Here is an 18,874-nt window from a genome sequence, read left to right on the forward strand (position 1 = left end):
AATAGTGATGGAGTATGATGAATCATACTTTTGGTACCCAAATCTGGGTACCAGTGCCGCCTTCATTGGCTCTCTCGACGCCCGCGTTTAACCGCTTACCTCTCTTCATATAATGAACCGCCCATAGAGCGTCATCGTCCCGATCTATAAATCTTGAAAATCTCCAAAACCGCATGGAATTCTTGGTTGGGAAATCCTTTCATGAAATGACGTCAGCACCTTTCGGCGAGATGTCAAAGCATTTCAGAGATGGACGGCCAACATAATGTAGATCACATTTGAAATGCATGTTAATTGAGCTTGCTTTACAAACTGATACGAAATTAACAGGAGCTTAAGGTCACTTATCAACTGAACTTACTTCGAACAGTCAGATCGACAGAACGTACAGTACACAAATACTTAGGGAGTCACTCGGTAACCGACGAGCGGATACTGACACATACGTTTTGCTGTACTTAGTGTGCCCGATTAACTCGGCTGATGCAGCGTCTGAAAGCGAAGTCGCTACTTTCGGGAGTCACTGGTTCGAATCTCTTAGCAATCAAGAATATGTATTAATTGTTGTGTGTAATTTCTTCACAATTTTGTTATGTGCTCAACTCATATAATTCTTGTATTTGATTAATTTTAATTATTTCCAAAAGTTTGAGTTTTGTATTGAATATCAAATTTATAAAAGGGTTGCATAAATATTGAGTACCTCTGATGAACAATTTCCCAGAATTACTCTTTCTATTTTTAGTAACATAGGCTTTTAGGGCAATATAATGGAGGGGCGCTGGTTCCATGCGACGCTTAGTTTTCGAGATAGGTGTGACCTGACGAAGTACAGGACGTCACATTCCAAATAAAAACGATTATGTTACAGGTGGAAGCCGCTGAGACTGCATTGCTTCGGGAGGTTTGCGCAAAAATAGATATTACACGATTCGATCGAAACAGTCGGAGAAGCAGACGCGCTCTGAGAAAATTTGCATGAGTGTCTTCCCTTTGTTCGTCTCGTGCTAACGTTATTTTGTATGATAACGATTCACTTGCAAAATAAAGTAAACAATTTGGTGTTGTGGTGGTAAATGTAGATAGAAATGTGTTATAAAGACAAAGCAAACAGATAAACGTGTTTTTCTCATGAAAATGTTGCGTTGTGCGGATGTTTGGGTGGCCACATGATGTACACAAAGCGAAGTGCGGGACGGACTCTGCTCTGTGCTGTAACACTGGCAAGTTCAAAACACGAGAAAAACGATTTCGTTATGCGGGCAGCCACGGGGGAAGGATGCATTTTTCAAATGGTTGTAAAAGAAGTCTTGTATTTATCATCGTACTCCGGCCCTGTTCTTATTTTCGTCACACCTAAAACCGTTATTTCTTTTGAGCGACGCAGCATTAATGGGCGATTGTATTGCCGCGCGTCGACTGGATGCAGTGTTAGCTACTTCTAGTTCAATGCACTTCATTCAACATACAAATAGGCAAGATGTGAAACCAACCGCCTTGCATTTTCTTTGTCGGTGAGTTGCAGTTTCCTCCCTGGTTTCGATGAGTCTCGTTTGTTGATGTATTTTTTAATGCGTGTTGGATAAGAGTGTGTTTGTGTGTCTGTATGTCTCATTATTCATCCGGGTGCGTGGTTGGATTTGCTTCCGTTTCTTGAGTTGTTTGTTTGTGTGTTTGCTTCCTGTTTATTTGGAGAGTGGGGGTGACTCTCTGCGTATTTCTGTTTCTGTGCGTCTGTATGTCTGTCTGTCTCACTCTCTTGCGCGCTCTATCTCCCTTAAAGACAAAGAACACCCATTGACATTTAAAAACAACTTCAGTAATAGTTTGCCTGTGGTAATTTTTGAGTGTGTTGAAACAAGTGTAAAAATTTTTTTTTAAATCTACTGGAAAGACTTTGTGATGCAAGTTATGAATATAATGACATCCCTAGAATCCTTAAAACGAGGGCTGAGTAATTGGATATTATATCTGACTAATTAATAACGATCACAGGACCTATTTTTGAAGTGGTGGAAATCCCTGGGTTTTTTCGCGTTTGTTATATTGATGTGTTTCTATTTGAATTAATGTAAAGTTTTTCCGATATAGCTTATTATAGCAAAATTGCGTGACGTTTATGTAGACTAAAATAAGATCAGTATCTCTTAAAGAAAACATAATTATTTCCGGAATCAACCGGATGATTTAAAGACAAATGGCACATCGCAGAACAGAGTCCACACATATTACAAAACATACTTCAGACCAGAAGGGCGAGGTCCTCAAGACTGACCTTTGAATTCAGTCGGACCCTCCTTTCAAGACCCCCCAATTTAAGACTCCCTCTTTTGTAAGACCTTGGTTTTTTTTTTACCTTGGTTTTTTTTCAGATTCTGTGTGCATAACCTCTCCAATTTTACCCACATCTTTATAGCGTATCTCCAAATTCTCTCAGGCCTCGGTGGGAAAGTTTCGTAGTGTATTCCAGAGAAGTGATTTTTAAATCTGCACAATGCAAGGTATATATTGAAGTGCTGCAGACGTCAATCAATCAATATGAGGCTTATATCGCGCGTATTCCGTGGGTACAGTTCTAAGCGCAGGGATTTTTTATTTTTTATTTTTTTATGCAATTTATATCGCGCACATATTCAAGGCGTAGGGATTTATTTATGCCGTGTGAGATGGAATTTTTTACACAATACATCACGCATTCACATCGGCCAGCAGATCGCAGCCATTTCGGCGCATATCCTACTTTTCACGGCCTATTATTCCAAGTCACACGGGTATTTTGGTGGACATTTTTATCTATGCCTATACAATTTTGCCAGGAAAGACCCTTTTGTCAATCGTGGGATCTTTAACGTGCACACCCCAATGTAGTATACACAGACGTCTGCGTATTCCAATTTTACAAGACAGGATTTCTCTTCAATGACGGTGCATGTAAAACAATGTGTTTCGCGCGGAGCTAATATAGCTCTGACAGGAAACATCACAATTGCAGTGTCTCGTCCTTAATGGTGCTGGCCCGTGTCGTCGTGTCTGAACATCGTGTCATACGGATGCAGCAGTTAATTATTATGGCTATTTATGAATCGGAACTTGAACAGACATATCTGTGCGTCAGATTCACACACTGACAATCCTGACATTGATTGCACACATTTACTTTCGTTAAGGTGAACTCGTCAGTTTTAAAGTATGTGATATGTCCTTCGTGAAAGGGCTGGGTGAGCTTATCTTCTATTTTGCCCTCTGTGTTACTAAGAATCATAAATTAGGGGTTAACACTGATTTCGCAGATCAAGAAAACAAGCTTTTACACACGGCGATGACCAGATATGCTTAATAAAGAAATGTTTTCCTGCTTCGGTGTCTACGTTCTTCATTAATTCTTGTATGTATGTTTTTGGGGTGGGGTGTTTGCCAAATGGCGACCCTGTCCATACAGACCACCTGTCTAAAGAGACCAGTTTTGCCCAGTCCCGAGGGTGGTCTCTTTAGACAGGTTCCACTGTATTGTATTTCAGCTTGAAGGCTTAACCGTTAATTGATGAGTTTGGTCATTAAATATCTGAACATTGTAATTTAATAAAGTTTTTATAACACAGTCCCACAAAAATTCATGTTATTCTTCATCATTTTTTTTATTAACAAAATCCACATGGATATGTTATATCCGGATTAAAAACAAGCTTTGAAAATTAAAAAAATATGAACAATTATGATCCAAATTCCAAAATCGATTTCAAAACAATTTCAACTTATTTCGTGTCGGTTCCTGATTCCAAAAACATATAGATATAATATGTTTGGATTAAAAACAAGCTTAGAAAGTTAAAAGGAATAGAGATACAGAAAATCGTGCTAACCTGCTCAGCGCAACCTCTACCGCGTTATACTGGCCTGTCAATTTAACTGCCTTTGTCACGAGCGGTGGACTGACGATGCTATACGGTCTTGCTAAAAAACGCAGTGTGTTCAGTTTCATTCTGTGAGTTTAACAGCTTGACTAAATGTAGTAATTTCGCCTGACGCGACTTGTTTTTATTTGACTCAGTACGCATATTCATGTAAACAACCCCTATTTTACATGCGCTGTCTAAATATGGCATTGGCGAACTACTGCTTATCTGCCACTGGATTACAGTTTGTGATTTGCTACGTAAATTATCTTGTGTATGCACCAGCCACCTTCCTCTTGTTGAAAGGCTCTACCATTCTTTCTCCCCCCACTCTACCCCCACTTCCTCCTGTTAGTTTTGTCTAATTCTGTTTTGGTTTGCTTTTACACTGATTTTGATCAAGATGGTTCTATGGTATATTAGTAATATTATGTCCGTGTTACATGTGTTATTTTCGAAGTGCGTAGGGCACGTAATATAAGCGTTCGCTTGAGTTCGTGTCCCTATTGTTTCTCGTTTTATTATTTTATAATGTTTAATTGAATAAAACCTTGTTTAAACCAAGTAAAGATCGGAATCGTCGCGATATAACCTTCGTGGTTGAAAACGACGTTAAACACCAAATAAAGAAAGAAAGAAAGATCGGAAGTCGGTTGTTGATTCTATTCGGTCCCGCCTACCCAACATGCCCTGTGTGCACTTGAGATGAAATCCTTGTGAAGTACGCTAACTGAGCTTGAGTTCCCGAAGCAGCCAAGGGCAAGCGCGCTATTCTCGGCGAGACGCTGAGCCGGAAAGTCGATGGTTGGAGCAGCCCTGAAGTGTAGTGGTCTTTGCAAGCACTTATCGCTTGATGACAAGCATGAAAAAAATGGTCTTCCCGTCACCATGCGGATCATACATGCTAAATTCTATGTGGTAATGAAGTTGATTATGTTGAACTTTTTGTTAATGATTGTGTGTGTTTTGGACAAAAAATTGATTGCCCAGAGGGAAATATTGGGTTATTGGTTACATTAAAAAGGCAGAACATTGTTTTGGGGTATCAAGATATAAGGTGAAGTAGACAGAGGATACATTTAGCGACTTGTATAATGCAAACTGCGAAAATGTGTGCCAGAAAGTTTTGAAAACAGAAATCGTTGTACATCGGTGTTTCTAATTTTTCCACGGGATATTTAATAGGAGCATGTATGTTTATGTAAAGGTGAAAGTCAAGATTATATTTATTTTAAAGCATAGCAAGAAGGTTGCTATCCGCCAGAAACAAATGAACACAAAGACGAGAGCCCGAGAAAGGTTGAATCAGCCTGCATGTAATTGAGGCCTACAAAAATACGATAAAATAAATGAAAAATAACAAAAAACAAGTTTCCGGTGAGATTTGAACTCAGGGTGGCGGAATAGCAGTCTGCATCTATATATCTATATATAGATACGACTAGTGTCTGTCTGTCTGTCTGTCTGTCTGTCTGTCTGTCTGTTCGCGATGCACGGCCAAAGTTCTCGGTGGATCTTTTTCAAATTTGGACACCGTATTCTGCTACACCCCGAACAAAACCTCATCGATGAGATATTTCAACACGTGCTCTCAGCGCGCAGCGCTGTGCGCGCTGAACCGATTTTGTTTTGTTTGGTTTTTTTGTTGACGGGATCTACTACCAGTAACTCTTCCTTATCTTCTTCAGTGTTTTCAGCCGCGATTATCTCCCTTCCTCCGTGTGGCGTCAATCCATATTCCCGTTACTACGTTACTATTTTTAGAAGGTCACCGCACGTTACTATTTTTAAAAGGTCTCCAGTGTTTTGCGCGTTTATCTCCTTTTCTTCGTGCGCCGGCGAAGCCTGGTATTCGGCTCTACTTCTTCCCGGTGAAGCCGGTACCCGGCGAAGCGGGTAATCATCTAGTATGTATATATACGACTTGTGTTTGTGTGTGTGTGTGTCCGCGATGCCAAGCCAAAGTTCTCGATCGATCTTTTTCAAATTTGGAGACCATATTCAGCTACATCCCGGACACAACCTCATCGATGAGATATTTCAACACATGCTCTCAGCGCTGAACCGATTTTTGTTTTTCTCTGGATCCATTTCCAGTAACTCTTCCTTATCTTCTCCAGTGTTTTCAGCGTTTACCTCCCTTCCTTCGTGTGGCGTCAATCCATATTCCCGTTTCTATTTTTAGAAGGTCACTGTCGACAACGCTCAATCCATATTCCCGTTATACTATTTGTAGAAGGTCACTACTCTTCTCCAGTGTTTTGCGCGTTTATTTCCCTTCCTTTGTGCGGTGCGCCGGCAAAGCCGGCGTACACCCGGCAAAGCCGGGTCCCCGGCGCAGCCGGGTATTCGGCTCGACTTTTTCTTGGCGCAGCCGTACCCGGCGAAACGGGTATTCATCTACTCCATAATAACTACACTATGGTACCTTCACCCTGCTTCGTGGGTCGTGAACGACCCAGAGCCTCACAAAATCGTCTTTATCTCTGAAACTAGCTTATTGATTAAATTAACAAGGCAGAACATTGTTTGAGGGAATCAAGATATAAGGTGAAGTAGACAGACGATACATTTAGTGACTTGTATGATACAAATTGCGAAAATGTGTGCCAAAAAGTTTTGAAAACAGAAATCATTGCACATCGGTGTTTCTAATTTTCCCCCGGGATATTTAAGAAGAGCATGTATGTTTATGTAAAGGTGAAAGTCAAGATTATTTTTTTTTAAATCATAGCAAGAAGGTTGCTATCCGCCAGAAACAAATGAACACAAAGACGAGAGCCCGAGAAAGGTTGAATCAGCCTGCATGTAATTGAGGCCTACAAAAATACGATAGAATAAATGAAAAATAACAAACAAAAAACGAGTTTCCGGTGAGATTTGAACTCAGAGTGGCGGAATGGCAGTCGGAATCCATCAGAACTACACTATGGTACTTAACCTTCACCGTGCTTCGTGGGTCGTAGAAGACCCAGAGCCTCACAAAATCGTCTTTATCTCTCAAACTATTTGGAGTTTTTAATTGAGACTTGTTAACCCGTGATTTGTAAAAATGTAAAAACATTTTACAAATCACGTCGAACCTAAAACCACGATTTGTAAAAATGTAAAAAAACCATTGCATTCCACAAAGTAATGCATTCCTTTTATTATTATTAATATGTGTTGTTGAGAGCCTCTACGCTGAGTGGTGCGGGTGGTTTTAGATCCACATCCCATTTTGGTGCAATTCCATTTTGCCGCCGTCCCATTTTTTGCCCCATCCCATTTTCGCGACATTTCACACGCCAAGCTTCATTTTACCAACAAGTCATAACAATAGCTTCTCATCCCATTTTGACACCATCCCATTTGGCCGCCATGCCGTTTCGCCGCCCCGCTAGATCCACGTCCCATTTTGGTGCATTTCCATTTGGCCGCCGTCCAATTTTTTTGCCCCATCCCATTGTCACGACATTTCACAAGCCAAACGTCATTTTACTGTCATAACAATAGCGCGACATCCCATTTTGACACCATCCCATTTGGCCGCCATCCCATTTTTGTTTTTATTCTTCTTGCCAAGCCTCACTATACCACTATACTGCGTCATTCAACTAAGGAGACATTTCCTTTAACCGGCACGGTTGGCCTAGTGGTAAGGCGTCCGCCCCGTGATCGGGAGGTCGTGGGTTCGAACCCCGGCCGGGTCATACCTAAGACTTTAAAATTGGCAATCTAGTGGCTGCTCCGCCTGGCTTCTGGCATTATGGGGTTAGTGCTAGGACTGGTTGGTCCGGTGTCAGAATAATGTGACTGAGTGAGACATGAAGCCTGTGCTGCGACTTCTGTCTTGTGTGTGGCGCACGTTATATGTCAAAGCAGCACCGCCCTGATATGGCCCTTCGTGGTCGGCTGGGCGTTAAGCAAACAAACAAACAAACATTTCCTTTACACAAAAACCCATTTGCCACAATCCAAAATGTCGCGAAATAGAGAAGGCGGCGAAATGGGATGACGATTGTACTTGGGATTGTACTCTTTATTTCGTTGAGGTAAGAGTGATGTTTATCACCCCTTCACTAACCACACGTTGGCATGTTGTTTTTGTCTGTTTGTGTTTAATCATATTACGTCCATAAGTCAGTGGCATGATTGTGCACACAGTACAGAACAAACAAAGAAATGTAAACAAACAACTATTAACTGGTTTTATGTATGTCGAAGTTCTGGCACACAAACCTAGGTGAGGTATTTGGTAGTGAAAAAAATGTTTGATCATGCTTACATGTTATTTTATTCCATAGCCTTCCACTCCAATGCCCTAGCCTTGTAAAATAAACAACCTACGATTTGTGTATGCACGATTTACTTCAAGCAACAAAACCATAATACCATTGTTGCAGTTGGGGGTTTGTGGCTTAAATGTGGTGAGTGAGAGAAATCTGTATTGACATTGTGTGACTGTGTCAATGTAATTATTATTTCTAGCGCCTGTATTGCGTCGGGGGCTGTTATCATAGGTATGACGTAGGTTTCAGGGTTTCGTCATTTCAAAGGCAGGGGTGTCAGCTTGTGTCTATTGGTTACGTCTGCGTGTTCGATTTGGATGAAACACACAGACTATGCATTTGTTTGAATATTCCTGAATGGGGAATGTTTAGTTTTGTTTTTAATAAGTTAAATTAGTTTAGATCGTATTGATAAAAGAATGTTTGGGTTGGCGACGCATAATCAAGCAGCGTCATATAGGGCCCTCTCCCCCCTTCCCCTTTTCCCGACTAAAATGAGTAAAAGTTGAAATGAACTCGCCCAACGTTGAAACAAGCGCGCACTTGTGACCTAGACTGGCAGAGAAAAGCATGTCAAGCTTTGCCGGAATTTGTATGCATTGTGAATTTTTGTGCATTTGGAAGTGAAACAGTGTTTGGATTTGTGCCTGTGCATAAGCTGTGAATCATGGAATGGATTGTGCGTGTGAAATAATCCTTTTCTGGGAATGTGCCACTGTTTGTGGAATCCGTGTGTGTTGGTGTGTACCAACTAGACTGATCCAGTGATGGAGTGTGTGATGGCTGTATTTCCTGGATTTTGAATGCTGTTGTGAACCAGGTAGTTTTGTTTCGTGTACAGAGATGATGTAGACCAGGTGAGAATAGACCTTTTGTTATCGGTACATCTTCTTTGGAATTGGCACAATAATTTGATGTATAACTAACAACAGAAGAGAAGGCCAATGATAAGATTGAGAAAACCAAACATGCATGATGTATTTTAATACTGAAACTTGAATGATTGTAATTGTGGTTATGATGACTGTGTGAGATGATACTTTGATATGAATTGTCGTTTTGGTAATTACTGACGTTGCTTTTACTTTTTGTTTTCCCAGCCGAGCGGACTCTTGGTGGGATAGCGGTTTTTTTCTTCTAGGTAGTGTTTATTAGCGTGTTTATTAGCGTGTTTTTTTCTAGAGCGTGTTGTGTTGGTAGAGCACACACTAGTGACTTTATAGTGTTGTGGCAACATAACTTTTTCGTAGTAAAGATTTGCCTCAGGCTACTTTTGATTTGAGTGCGGAGTATGTGTTTTCACCTTTTTCAGACTAAGTGTTGAAAGTGTTTATTGGGAAAGTAGCATTAGTCTGACGAACCTTTTTTTAACTTTTATTTTAAATGCTTGGTGATTGTGTGCGTGAGTGTTATGCAATAAAGAGGACAGAGAACATTATTCAATGTATTCATCGAACTTTTATTGTTTGTGTACTCTCTCCCTCTCTCGCTTGTAATTGCCAACACCCGCATGCGCTCCACCACATTTATATAGGCTTACTATTAGTGTGTGCAAAAGATGTTCTGCCACACATCGTCACGGTGTCAGGTTGTGGCCAGAATGACCTCCCTGTGGATGCCTCCACAGTCCAGACCTCAACCCTATAACTTTCACTGTATGGTTGTGGCCTGAACTTTGAGAGGAGGACAAGGCGTATTTATTTCGCCCAAAACGGTCGAACAGTTTTAAATCAGTTTTTCAAGTGTGGTTTTGAACTTTTGTGTTTTGTAAATGCATGTACTTGTCAGAAACATTCAACTGCATCCTTGATGTGAAAATCGTTTTATTTGACAATAAAGCAGAATTACCCCGAGTGTGTACACTTTTCACTTGAGCTTTTCTGAAAGTGGGCGATTTCGCCATGTTTGGTTGTGGCTCTGACTGGTGCTAGGAGATATATGGTTGTGGCTATGAACAGACGACATTGATGGAAATTGTTATTTCTTTCTGCAAACAATCGGATAAAGTGTTTTATAATTAGTAAAAGAGATGTTAATCTCCCACAGTCCATTTGAGTGCCCTGTGATACAATTGTTTTCTGTGCCTGTGCAGTTGGTATTGAGTACTTTCGCGGCAATATTTCACACAAGTCCCCCATCAAACAAACTGACAATTAAACTATACACATCAGCCTACAAGCTCTGTGTTTTTGTCTCTGTCTCATTCATCCGACATGTACATACTGGCACAGTTCTGCTCATCACTGTTGTCATCACAGTCGTTCCATCCATCGCTCCGTCCATCACAGCGCCTTGACTCGTGTATACAGAGGTTGTTCGGGCACTTCCACTCGCCAGTTGTGCACTCTGAGGATGAGGACAGAAAGTTGTAACGGCGTGCATTTGTAATAAAATGGAACAAACAAGCAAGCATAAACCGTAAACTACCTTGTATACGCCCAGTATCGAGTAAACGCCCATCTCCTACATTTTGCGCACAGGGTACAGTACCTAGTAAACGCCCACCCCCCCCCCCCCCCCCCCCCCAGTTTCGATCAGTGGAGTAGACAAGGAAAATGAAAAACATGTTTTCCTTCCTCGGAAATGTTTCGGAGAGTGGACAGAAAAAGGATTCTAGAGTGGCTAGAGAATCGCAATACATTGTTGACTGGGAAGGAAAAGAAGAAACAAAAGCTTCATTTTGGGCGGGAAGTGATGTTTGAAGAGGTTGATTTACGTGTTTGACAATAAAACAGAATTACCCCGAGTGTGTACACCTTTCACGTGAACTTTTCTGAAAGTGGGCGATTTCGCCATGTTTGGTTGTGGCTCTGACAAGTGCTAGGAGATATATGGTTGTGGCTATGAACAGACGACATTGATGAAAATTGTTATTTCTTTCTGCAAACAATCGGATAAAGTGTTTCATAATTAGTAAAAGAGATGTTAACCTCCCACAGTTCATTTGAGTGCCCTGTGATACAATTGTTTTCTGTACCTGTGCAGTTGGTACTGAGTAATTTCGCGGCAATACTTCACACAAGTCCCCCATTAAAAAAAAAAAGACAATTAAACTATACACATCAGCCTACAAGCTGTGTGTCTTTGTCTCTGTCTCATTTATCTGACATGTACATACCGGTACAGTTCTGCTCATCACTGTAGTCATCACAGTGGTTCAATCCATCACAGCGTTCTGACTCCAGTATACAGCGGATGTTGTTCCCGCACTTCCACGTGCCAGTTGTGCACTCTGAGGAGGAGGACAGAAAGTTGTAACGGCGTGCATTTGTAATAAAATGGAACAAACAAGCAAGCATATACCGTAAACTACCTTAAATACGCCCAGTATCGAGTAAACGCCCAGCCTCTACTCAGTTTTGGTCAAATTTTGCGCACAGGGTATACAGTACCTAGTAAACGCCCACCCCCCAGTTTCGATTAGTGGAGTAGACAAGGAAAATGAAAAACATGTTTTCCATTCTCAGACACTAAAGCAACAACATTATATTCGTGGTTTTCTTGTATAATTATGTGTGTGTGTGTGTGTGTGTATGTGTGTGTGTGTGTGTGATTGTGTGTGTGTGCGTCTGTGTGTGTGTGTGTGTGTGTGTGTGTCACGGTCTGTGTGTGTGTGTGGGAGAGAGAGAGAAAGAGATAGAAAGAGAGAGAAAGAGAGAGAAAGAGAGAGAGAGAGAGAGACGGAGAGAGAGAGAGTGAGAGAGAGGAAAGTGTTGTGCAATAACGCATCCTTTGAAAACTCCTATGCCAAATGACCAAAATATCGTTATTCTAGCAAAGTAACCGCTCCTGCAAAGGGTAAAGTATCTAGTAAAACGCCCACCCCTAACTTTTGGGCGAAATTGGTGCATATGGGGGAGGGGTGGGCGTATACAAGGTGGTTTACGGTACATTCGTGTGCGCTCACTCACACACACACACACACACACACACACACACACACACACACACACACACACACGCGCGCGCCAAAACACACATACATACTCCCTCACACACACACACACACCTCCACACACCCACCACACACACACACACCCACATTATATTGCATATGTCCTGAAAGTGTTATATTCCATGAAGTTATTGTGTAAATTTGAGCTCATAATATGAAATACATGTAGTGATGGAGTATGATGAATCAAACTTTTGGTACCCAAATCTGGGTACCAGTGCCGCCTTCATTGGCTCTCTCGACGCCCGCGTTTAACCGCTTACCTCTCTTCATATAATGAACCGCCCATAGAGCGTCATCGTCCCGATCTATAAATCTTGAAAATCTCCAAAACCGCATGGAATTCTTGGTTGGGAAATCCTTTCATGAAATGACGTCAGCACCTTTCGGCGAGATGTCAAAGCATTTCAGAGATGGACGGCCAACATAATGTAGATCACATTTGAAATGCATGTTAATTGAGCTTGCTTTACAAACTGATACGAAATTAACAGGAGCTTAAGGTCACTTATCAACTGAACTTACTTCGAACAGTCAGATCGACAGAACGTACAGTACACAAATACTTAGGGAGACACTCGCTCAGCCAGCAAAATTTTGCGCAGCGAATGCGTGTCGCAGTCGCCAAACTCTGCGTAACAACTGCACTGGACGCATGCGTAACGCGCGCGATTTTGCAAAGCGAAATACATGCGTGACACACTCGTTTTCCCTCAGATTACGCAGACATACGCACCTCCAGCGCACGCTTATTTGACACCAAGACAAATTCGCACTCTCCACGCAGACGACACGATTGCTTTACGCATTTAACGCGCTCTTGACGCAGATGTCATGATCATCTTACGCACTCTCCACGCAGATGTCACGAATTATTGACGCATTCTCAGGCATTACGCGCTTTTTACGCTCTCTTCACGCAGATGTCACAATTGCTGTACGCATTCTCACGCATTTGACGCACTCTCTACGCAGATGTCACGAATTATTGACGCATTCTCAGGCATTACGCGCTTTTTACGCTCTCTTCACGCAGATGTCACAATTGCTGTACGCATTCTCACGCATTTGACGCACTCTCCACGCAGATGTCACGATTGACCTACACAATTTTACGCAGACCACACAACCGCTTTACGCACTCACAAACAAATAATGGGCAGTGCACAACATTGTATTGATCCAGAAAGACAAAGGTCAAGCGTGCAGGTTCGATAACAGAGATGATCATAATTATGTACAAGTTCTAAAACAAAAATGCAGTCAAATAAATTGATTAAAACAAAGGAGAGATTTGAATCTCGCTTATTGCCATTGTGACTTCCAGGTTTTAATTTCACTGCATTTTGACATACCAGCAGCACGGAAACAAAAATGATCAAAATACTATTCAAAGCAGAATTCAAATTGGCAGAACAAAGAATAAATAGAACAAAACCCTGATAGTCATCATCGATACGCCGTAGTACATGCAGTGAAGAATCCAGTATAACTTATAAGAGAGAATTTTGATGTACACTCGTCACTATATCACATTGATGTAAACAAATAAATAAATAATTGGCACAGCCTAGGCATAGGCAGCAGTGAGTTGTATCAACATGTTTGAATACAGAACAGCAACAAAAAGAGAAAAAAAGTTCTACAAGCCAGCTAATAGTTGAACTTCAGATTACTAATGATATCACAAACAAACACTTAGTTAATGCCCATTCTCCAGGGATCGAAATCCAGTCAATGTACACCAAACTAGGATAACACATACATTTAGAATCTATCACGACTGCATAAAACATTGGTATGCAATTCACAAAGCAAGGAACTTGAAACATGAACATTGACATTAAACATACATATGTGCCCCACACACATTTCGGACAAGGCAGCTGAACGAAATTCAGATGTGGATGGAGCACAAAATAATTAGATGGGGCGGCGTGAAAGCATACTGGGACAAGGAACAAGCAAGAGAAAGAGGATAAGAAGATAAAAGGAAGAACAAACCGAAGAATAAGAAAGAAAAAAACAAAATAAGAGAAGGAGAGAGAAAAAAAAAGGAAAAAAAAGGGAGACAATCATATGAATGTGTACCATTTAAATAAAAGAAATTAAAAAAATTACTTTTAAAAAGGAGACATTTCAGGTTTTGATTTGAAGTGTGTTAACATATTCACATATACCAGTAACTTTGCTTCAAATCATTGTGAACTTTTTTTTTCCATGCAAATTCAAATGCCAGAGAAAAAACAGAACAAAACCCTGATGTCATCATTGATAATCAGTGGTACGTTCAGTGAAGAAAAAACAATTGACACAACCTAGACATGGGCAGCAGTGAGTTATCAAGTTTCACTACACAAAAGTAACAACTATAATAATGAAACAAAAGGTAAAATGCCAGCTAATAGTCAAAATTCAGAACAATGATATCGAAAAGAAACACTTATTCAATGCCCCTTCTCCACTGATATGTATAAGCACACCAACATCATGTTACATGACATAAACTCATAAATTTAAAAAAAAACATGACATAAAACTCATAAATTAAAAAAAACTTATCAGACTGCGTAAAACATAGGTTTGCCATCTCAAAATGGATGTAAAACACGCAGCTTACTCACAAAATGATAGACAAGTCTCCAGCGGCCAGCTGCTCAGCAAACAAAATAAGGTGGCGAGGATCAATATAATTGAAATGCATTTTTTTTGCTGTTTCGGAGAGAACTTTGCTTCATTTACCTTACACTGCCTGCATTCAAGGGCTAAATTTTTATCAGGTGCACCAAGACTTACATCTATAGAAATCCAATCATAACGGTTTTAACAGCAACAACAAAAAAAGTATATTTCTAGTCTCGCTTCTAAATTCTCAACTCAACTCCAAAAAATAATAAAGAACAACAAAAACCCGCATCATGCATTGTCTCCTTCAAGCTGCCTAGGTTGTTTGCGTTCGACTCCCATAAATGACAAGGAATTGTTAAAACCTTTTCTTTCTATTTGTTCACTTTTTGTTTTCTTCTTTTCTGAACTCTTTATACTTGTATTTTATTCATTTTAATTTAGCCTGAAGGTTTGAGTCGTGTATTAAAAATCGAATATAGTGTGTAAGTGCCCTTGAACAGCTTTTCCAGAATCATGTATTCTATATTTTTAGTATGGGATACCCACAAGAAAAGTTCAAATGCATCCATGCGTCTCCACTGATAGTAATGGTAGTTGAGCACTTCCAGTTTAGTCTTCTGTCGTTCTGACACAACCTAAAAGGGTACATCATGTCTGAACATCATCTGTAGAAGAGTGTGAAGTTTAAAGCTTAGCTAAAATAATGTCCAACAAAACCCCAGACTCTTCTGTACATTACCCATCAGCCACACAGACCTGAACTGTGAAATACAATTACTCACTAGCAATTTCTCAGGCGAGTCAAATCTTACATTCATCAAATTTTTGCAACTAGCATTGTAAATAAGCCTACAGAGATTACAAAGTTCAATTACTGCAAACCAAATCATGAAGGCTCTTCCATGGCCTGTTGTCTCTTTCTTTTATCACAGGCTTCCAAAAACCAGTCTTGAACGGCCGTCTTCAAGGTCTTGACCTGTGGCACCCGTACAGCTTCACGGAACAGCCTCTGCATGACAAAACAAAAAATAACATGAACTTAGATCATCAAACAACTATCACTGATTTGAGAAAAGTCTCAAGTTTATTTCCTGACGCCTGTAAACTTGCTAAAAATCATACAGACACACAAACTTGCATACACACCATACGCTTTTACAACACACCAACTATACTTGAGTTAGGAAATTACAACACATTGTAATCCTTGTAGAAGAGAAGTAAAAAAAAATACCTACCCTAATATTTGTTTTAACCCTTTCGCTGCCAATCAAAACTTGGGTATGTGCATTCCTGACTGCCAGGGAATATTGGAGTTTGGGGTGTAATAATTCACACAAAAATCTAGCTTCAAACTGGCAGTAGGTAGGTAAGTAAAACCTATGTTGTTTTTAAAGGAAATTGAACCAGGAATCTGTTTTTAGTGTCTAATCATGGAAATGATAATTAGTTTGGCTTATAATGATGTTTAAATATGAACTTTTGAAAAATCAGCCCGGCGCATCTTCCGGTGCCTGTGGATCAAACACAGGTGGCTGTTTTGCTCGCTCCAAGAAAGGATTATAATCACTGTCATCTACCTGTTTCCAACGAATTGTCCGAAAGAAGATCTCCCCCTTCCCCTGTCAGTATCCATAATCATTTGCACCGCCTGTAGCGTCAGTCCGGCTTTGTTTTTCCCTACTAGGGCCCGGTCGACAGTCACCGTTAGCCATTTTGACGAGTCGAGATTTCTCTCCCATACCCTGTCGACAAGGCCGAAAATAGCCTTCAAACGCAAAACCGCGTCACCATTTATGTTTATTCATGAGAATGAGGTATCCTACCAAGCCATTGGCTGCTATTTGTGTGTCAGCAGTGACGTAGCATTTCTGGAAAATCCCGGAACGGAGAAGACGGGTTTACCCGTCCTAAGGCGCTGCGGCTGCACAAGCGCATGACTGGTATACCCGTCATAAGGCAGTCAAGTGGTTAAAGTTACCTTTACTATGACTTTTTCTTTGGGGGCCTTCGGAAATTCATAATACATGTACTGTGACGTGCAGACGCATATGTGACGACATCATACCGTTTGCTAACATCCTTATTTCGTATGTAGTCGAAAATCCATGACACTGACAAATGAGCTCAGGAACTTGGCTTCTAGCAATTTAATGTTAAGCGTAAAAGCTTTGACAACTATCATTCACATGTGAAACATGGCAAATTTAAAATTGATTCCAAAGAACAAAATTTGAGACAGAAATAACTTGTTGTTTTGTAGACATGGATTTTATCTTCTTCCTAAAAGGACCAGGATGATTTTACAAATTATGAAAAACAACTCACTGTTGATGGCTTTTAGTCGCAGCGTACACCATGGTCTCTTTCCCTGCCCTCCCCCAGAGCCCCCTGTCAGCAACCGTGTAGCCTATGGAACACCTTCGTCATCACAGCATCAGTAGTTGTCTTTGGTTCATGTCCACCAACCACACCGAGCTCATGGTCATGGATCTGAAACAAACAAAACAAGCCAACTGAATTCCAAAAATCAAATATTCAGACAGCTCTTCTTCACATACAAACAATTCAATCTGGAAGCATCATACTGTCACCTGGAACAAAAAAATCAATAATCGCACTTGCTTTAAAAAAAAAAGTTTTCAGAAGAGCAAATGGTGATTGAGTGTAGCATTGTCATAAAATGTAATCACACACCTCAGGTGACCTGCATCAATCATTCAATACTATCTCACAAATCTTCATTTGGAAACCACAACCATAGTTAGAAGAGAGCGTCAACCGTGATACTATTCAGTGTGGACAATTTTTTTCTGACCCATAATCCGATGCCTACACAAAGTGAGAATCAGAACTCACAAGAAGGCACTGTTGCATGTTTGTGATTATTTGCTTGAGTGTAGCACTTGCAATTTTGAACTTGAGGAAACAGCGTAGCAATTTCTGTTACATCCCTGAAAACCTAGCAGATGGCAGCTCTGGCCACAGAGCAATATTTGCATTAATGATTATTTCTCACAGATGCAATGATCACAGAAAACAAAGTGGTGCATGCATTTTCCGCACCCCACATGAGAAAAAGAGGCCCATCATTGTGCGTACCCATAAGCATAGTTTTATCATCAAAATGTGTTGGTTAAATTCACAAATGTGACCAATACGCATAAACCTTGCATGAATTCCCAGGATAATGGGAAACTGGTCATGACTGAGAACTGATGAACAGTTAAGATACACCCGTGAACCGTGATGACATCTGGCATCCTCCAAAAAGCACACACTCAAGGTAACATTTAAAGCCTAAAGAGCGTCTAACAATAACATGTCACTCTCACAAGATCTTGCTACAGTTATCTGGGGAAAATAGCACAGGCATGACTGGTCTGCTTCAACAATAGCATTCAAAGCCACCTACCAGTGATCACTCCTTCGACAGATCCATCATGTGCCTTCAACATCTTCCACACTCAACAGTAAAAAGATGACTCCATCGAACAGTAGCACAGGCTCTGGCTCCACCATGATTCTTTGGCGACCAATTACTAAATTAGTCGCATCAGGTCCATCTGCTCCTGTAGAACCTTCTCCAGCAGCAAGAACTGATGTTTATCTTGCCGCTCTGCTCTGCTCGTAGTCTTGTGTCCGCTGAATAGAAGAAAAGAAGAACAAAAAGTCATTTACATGAAGCAATACATATTTTAGACAATCTGTCGGCCTGAAAAGAAACCATCAGCACTAAAAAACAATCTGAGCAAATGTTCAAAGTAAACGTGACATCTCTATATTTTTGAATTCAGAAGATGAGGAATATATATATTGCAATCAATTTTTAAAGGGGCATACAGAGTGGCATTTGATGGGGTAAAAAGATGTAGGGACTCAGCAGTTGGAGATGAAAATTTTTGTGTGTATTTACTTCAAGCAGATTTTTTTTTTTTTTTTTTTTTAGACAGAAAAACAAACACACACTAAAAATCATTGTTTAAAGTTGAACTGACCTTAACTTTTCCTCCAAACACTAGAACTTTTTGTATTCATTCAAAAATATTCATCAAAAAGGTTAAATTTTAAATTCAATTTTGCAGACTTTGGATGAAAAGTTACTCTTCTCTGGCATCCCGCGGACA

The 18,874-nt window shown here is 40.5% G+C and overlaps 1 long non-coding RNA gene across 1 annotated transcript; it reads right to left on the minus strand.

Moving 5' to 3' along the window:
* Positions 1–14,619: 14,619 nt before the first annotated feature.
* On the minus strand, positions 14,620–18,538 carry LOC138973763 (uncharacterized). Its single transcript, XR_011458146.1, has 3 exons — positions 18,163–18,538; positions 17,076–17,240; positions 14,620–15,756 (listed from the first exon to the last, which is right to left on the minus strand). It is a non-coding gene; the product is annotated as an uncharacterized lncRNA (long non-coding RNA).
* Positions 18,539–18,874: the final 336 nt, after the last annotated feature.

Source organism: Littorina saxatilis, linkage group LG8 (assembly GCF_037325665.1).
Source record: "Littorina saxatilis isolate snail1 linkage group LG8, US_GU_Lsax_2.0, whole genome shotgun sequence".
NCBI lineage: Eukaryota > Metazoa > Mollusca > Gastropoda > Littorinimorpha > Littorinidae > Littorina > Littorina saxatilis.